Source organism: Fukomys damarensis, unplaced genomic scaffold (genome assembly GCF_012274545.1).
Source record: "Fukomys damarensis isolate Sample0158 unplaced genomic scaffold, DMR_v1.0_HiC HiC_scaffold_3, whole genome shotgun sequence".
Taxonomy (NCBI): Eukaryota; Metazoa; Chordata; class Mammalia; order Rodentia; family Bathyergidae; genus Fukomys; species Fukomys damarensis.
The window spans coordinates 15,581,290-15,587,289 of record NW_022900915.1 but is presented as its reverse complement, the minus strand read 5'-3'; positions in this window follow the sequence as shown (position 1 = coordinate 15,587,289).

The window sequence follows — 6,000 nt, the reverse complement described above, 5'->3', positions numbered from 1 at the left end:
TTTTTTTCTAAAATAAAAAATTTTTATTTTAATGTTTTTATATGTTGGCAGTACATAATGATTACATTCATCATTGGAAGGTGATGCATGTACATAACACATTTTAATTCTTTTTTGTCCCCCTCCACCCACATCACTTGGGGACCTTCTTTTTTTGAGGGAGGGACCTGCTATGTCTCTGAACTGCCCAAGCTGGGCTTGAACTTGCAATCCTCCTGCCTTAACCTCCCAGAATGCTGGAATTATAAATGTGTACCACCACACCCAGCTATGGGGAGCTTTTTAAAAGGTTGTATTCTCATCCTTCATATGCTCACTAACGCCAGCCCTGCCTTCCTATCTGGATGGAAGAGTGGGCCAGAGTTTGGGGACTTATTGGGGAACTGCTTTTCAGGATCTCCTCCACTGAGGCCTGAGATCAGGAGGGGTGCTCCTACATCATCCCCCAGTATCCGGACAATTCTGACGGATAGATCCGAGGTCACAGTGGAATACCTAGTGGAAAAATCTAGCAGGGAGTAAGGACTGGAACTCAGGAACGAGGGGAGGGGTAAGGTTAATCATTGTCACCATATATTGAGTCCTTTCTGTGTTCCGGGGATCATACCATGCCCTTTATATGCACCCCATTTCACAGATGAAGAATTACTCAAAAGCTCAAGTAACTTTCCCAAGTTCACACAATTACAAATGAGTGCAGGATTCAAACCCAGGCCATTAGGATTCCAGAACCCAAGCATCTAATCACTCTACTCTCACTTAGGAGTTAATAGAACAGAAGGGAGATCCAGAGGGAGCAAATGACAGAGAAATGAAATGTGGGCAATGCTTGTACTCAGGGTCAGAGGAGGAGGAAGCAGTGACAGAAGCAGAAAGATGATCAGGAGGTAAACAAATGAGGGAAATGCAATACAAAGGAAGCCAGAGAAGAGACACGAGACACGAGTCTGATACAAGATGGTGATTTTTACAGACCTGCTAACTGGCTGAGTGTGGGGGTGTCCGAGCAGATCATGAGAAATCTACAAGATAGGCTAGAGGAGGGGAGGGGCTCATTTTGTTGGCCAGAGTCTATAGTGCTGGTCTTTCCTGGATCCTGGCTACATCTTGCTCTTGAGATCCATTAGATGGACCCCCTCATTCCTTTGTAACCCAATTAAACTTTTTCAAAGACTAGAGCCAACGAATTTCTAGTATTTGCAGTAAGAGTCAAACCTAATGTGGGGGGAAGACAGAGTGAGGTGTTGAGCCAGCCCTGAGTTCAAGATTTCTTTCCTGATGGGTTGGGGGAAGTGACTCAGTAGTCAGAGATAAGGAAGTGGGATGATGAGGTTGGTTTTATATGTAAGATTTAAGTCAATTGAGTTAAATCCTCTGGGTCCAAAGGCCCCTGAGTGATTATTTAGGTGGCTCCAATTATCCTATTGCTCCTGTATGATAAAAACAGGTCTAAAAGCTGGGAGACAAGACCAGAAAGCAAGGAAGTCACATAGAAATGGGAGGCAATATGTTAGGGTTTTTTGGTTTTTTTTTTTGGTGTTTTTTGTTTGTTTGTTTGTTTTTTTTTTTTTTTTTTTTTTTGAGACAGGGTCTCACTATGTAGTTGAGACTGAACTGGAATTCACTATGTAGCCCAGGCTGGTCTTGAACTCACAGTGATCCTCCTGCCTCAGCCTCCCAAGTGCTGGGATTACAGGCATGCGCCACCATGCCCGGCAGTATGTGTGTTAATTAAGAAATCTGACAGTAGAGAGAAAGAAATGGAATGGTAGCTGAAAAGGGCAGAAGGATCAAGTAAGGGAATTTTCCCCCAAGATACTGAAGACCTGTGTATATCTCATGGGCAGAAAGAAAAAAAAAAAAAGAGTGAAGAGATGTAAGCTTTGGCATGAGGGTCAAGATAATTATAACGACAAAGTTCTAGAAGAGACAGGAAGGGAATGGGACTGATAACAAACATAGAGTTTGGCCTTAGAACAAAGGGAAGACTCAGACCTCTCCAACTGAGTCTATGTCTTGTCATTTCCACCAAAACATAACCATGCCTAACATTTATTTGTACAGCATGTGACTAACATCCAAGTGTATTTGGAGCTGCTTTCAAGTTAGATTCTGTACCATCATCATCATCACATTGTCACCACCACATGTAGCTACCATTCATTAACTATTAAATACGCTGTCTCATGAGAGGGGTACAATTATCATTAGTCATCTTATGGATGAGAAAAGTGAGGGAGAAACGTTCTATCAGCTTGACCAAGATAACCTGGGTGTTGAGTAGAGAGCTGTATTGGCTGTCAAACAATCCAATTCCAGAGGCCCTGCCCTTGTGTGCTGCTTCTCAACACTTCAGAGAGTTGCAAATGGTCACCTTTGGGAAATAGGACTAGAGAGTACAGAGCAGGGAGCAGAGGTCTGCTGCTTTTTGAAGTAAATCTTTAGGACTATTTGGCTTTTTGCTAGAGTAAGAGCTCTTTCTATGACTTTCCCTATGCTCCTTTACATTATCTTTCATTAGCAATGAAAAGATAATTTCAACTTCATATATCTTTTTATCTGGGGGTCAAATCCACTGAGCTTGGAACACTCTCTGCTCCCTACTAGAAGGCTCTTTAAAAAAACACACACATTTCACATTTAAGTATAAATTGTTTGACCACCTGACCAACCTCGTGTCCAGATCCTTATCAAGGCAGCAGGTTTTCTTATAAAAAAATGTTGTTCTAAAAAATTTTTTTATATAAGGGAGTTTTCATTCTTTTGTTTTTTCTTTCAACTTTTTCATGGTTACAGTACACAATGATTACATTTCTCACGGGGAGTTAGTATATGTGCATAACATCTTTTTGTTGTTGTTGTTTTGTCTTTTGAGAAGGGTCTCACTAAATAGTTGAAACTGACCTGAACCTCACTAGGTAGCCCAGGCTGGGCTTGAACTCACAGCAATCCTCCTGCCTCAGCCTCCTGAGTGCTGGGATTACAGGCGTGCATCACCATGCCCCCCTAAAATTTTTTTTTTTTTTGGTACTGGGGATCGAACTTGGGACATTGTGCTTGCAAGGCAGGTGGTGGAACCACTGAGCTAAATCCCTGGCCCCTATGTGCATAACATCTTAATTCTTTTTGCATTTTCTCTCCTTTACCTTACCTCTCCATCTCTTTGTATTCTTTTATAATAGAAACTCTCGCTAATAAAAAGCAAAAAGAACTAATATCAGTGCTCAGGTGATGACCCAGCCTTCTCAATGACAAAGGTGAGGTCACTGGCCTAGAAGGGACAGGGTGAAAATGAGGCCTTAACTTTCTCTAACCCATCCCCCACTCAGTAGTCTTGGATTCTCTGACCTGGATGGTCACTCTCCTGCTGAGACCTTTCCCAGCTGTGCTCACCCCATTTACATCTCTCCAAAGTAAAGGCCAATCACTATCCTGTCTATGCCCAGCCCAGCCACAGTGACCTTGACTTGTGCTTGCTTTCTTGCCTCTGTGATTCTGTACCGTGTCTCCTCGACTGAATTGTGCTTTTCCTTTTCATCTTCTAGCCACTTCCTAATCCTCACCATTCAGCTTGGTCAGTTTCAGACACTGCTGCTTTCCAAGAAGGCTTCCAGACTCCCATGCCTAGGCATCCCCTGGGGTCCCCAGAGCACTCTGTATGTTCCCCACTATAGAACTTGCTGATCTCTGAAGAACCACATTTCCCAGTATTCACCTCCCATACAGATTTGGGGCTGGCCTTGTAAATTGCTTTAACCAACAGGGTGCAGGAGGGGTGGTGCTGTGCGGGTTGCTGGCTTAAGCCTTAAGAATCTTGTCAGCTTCCACTTTTGTATCCTGGAAGCTCTGAGCCATCATGCAAAAAAGCGCAGCTACCCAGCTGGAAAAGCCACGTGGAGCAGAGAGGCGGAGAAGTCACGTGGAGGAGAGGCCCAAACTTTGCTGGGGGGCCCCACTTGCTGCCATCTGACTGCAACCTCACGGGAGATCCTGGAGTGAGGCCAGCAAAATTGCCCAGCTGAGCCCAGTCAATTCGCAGAACTGTGAGAGATCAGATGATTGTCTTAGGCCACTCAGTGTTGAAGTGGTTGTTATGCTGCAATATGTAACTACAACACCATTCTGTATTTTAATTGCCTATTGACTGTTTGCCCTGCTATACTTTTTTGTTGTTTTGTTTTCATTTTTTGAGACACGGTCTCACTATGTAGCCCAGGCTGGCTTCCAACTCATGGCAATCCTCCTGGCTTAGCCTCCCAAGTGCTCAGATTAAAGGCATGGGCCACCATTCCCAGCTCCACCAAACTTATTTTCTCTGTGAGGTCAGAGACCACATCCAGTTTTTAAAATTGTGAGATACTCTGGACATTCTCAAACACTGAAATAAAGTGTTCATGTTTGATTAATGCAAATTAAGAATGCCTACAAAAACCAAGGAAACAACTGTCTAGAATACTCTCTGTGGTGGGCACACAATGCATGTGTACGCATTTTAAAAGGTGATTAACTGGGCCCCTGTGCAATAGGCAGCTAACCTTTGTAGAGGGATTGAATCAACTTGACTTTAGGCCACAACCCACCAACATAGAGCAGGAGGAAAGATTGTCTGGTGGTTTAGGCAAAGCCAAAGGTCAAGTAAACAAGGTCGTTATTCCTGTGGGCAGCACTGAACAGGTGATCTGATTAACAATGAGGCTTCCTTCATCATCTACCCCTCAAGAGGTCTGTTGAGCCACTTATGCATAGGGACAGCGGTTTATCCTCTCCTTCAAATTCTTTTTTTGGGAGGATGGTACTAGGGATTGAACTCAGTCCAGTCCTTTTTGTTTTTTGAGACAGGGTCTCAATAATTTGCCCAAGTGGGACTTAAACTTGCAGTCTTCCCAAAGTGCTAGAATTATAGGCAAGTGCCAGAGCATTTTTTTTTAAGTAGTGGGGATTGAACTTGGGGCCTCACACTTGCCAGGTAGGTGCTGTGCCACACTGAGCTACATTCCCAGGTCTTATAGCATCTTTAAAACCCTTCAACTTCATACAGGCAGAGTCCTCAACGAATGTGTGTATGAGAAACAGTATATTCCAGTGTTCTTGGCTGCAGTCACCATCAGCATAAGGTGTTAGGTCAAGTCAACCTGCATTACTTGAACATATTCTATGGCCTGACAGAGGGACACAAAGCGGGAACATGCTATCCCTGCCCTGAGGGACAGAACTAGGGATATTAACACAAATGAGACAATTAAACAATGGGGCAACATACAATTACTGCTAAACAGTGGAGTAAGAGATTAAGTGCTACAGGAATTAGGAAAAGTAGAGCAGTAAAAGCTCAAACACTTAAGTCTTCACTGCAGAATTGAGATTTGGCTAAGCCCTGAAGTAGGAAGCCAAATAGGATGAAAGGGAGAAGGGTATGGAAGTCGCAGGAGGAACACAGCCAAACCCAACATATTTATCATTTTATTTGGAGCCAGTAACACAAATAGGTGAAGGTGGGTGTCCCAAATCCCAAAACAAGGATATTTTTGAGCAGTTTGCTAATAGGCAAAGTCCTGGGCTCTTATTTACTGTTTTTGCTACGTGTGATGCCTTTCTCCCTTCCCCACCTGGAAAACTCTCTCTCATATTTAAAGCCCCAGCTCAAATTTAATCCTTATCTGAATCCTTCCACAACCCATTGCTTCTGCTTCTATAAGAGCATTATCTCTTACATTCGTCTACTCCTTCCACTACTGTAATTGATATCAATGATTTATTGGGCATGTACTGTACTATGTGTCAGAAACTAAACATTTAAAATGTATTCCTTTATTTAAGCCTCACTATTGCATGAACACCCTGCAATTTTCCCTATTTTATAGGCCTAGTGTGGTTAAGGAACCTGCACAAGATAACATACCTAGAAAATTATAAAGCTGGGATTCAAACCCAGATTTGTGAGGCTCCAGAGTCCACTCAATCCACTGGACCATGTATTCCTGGAAGCCACAAATGCGCTTT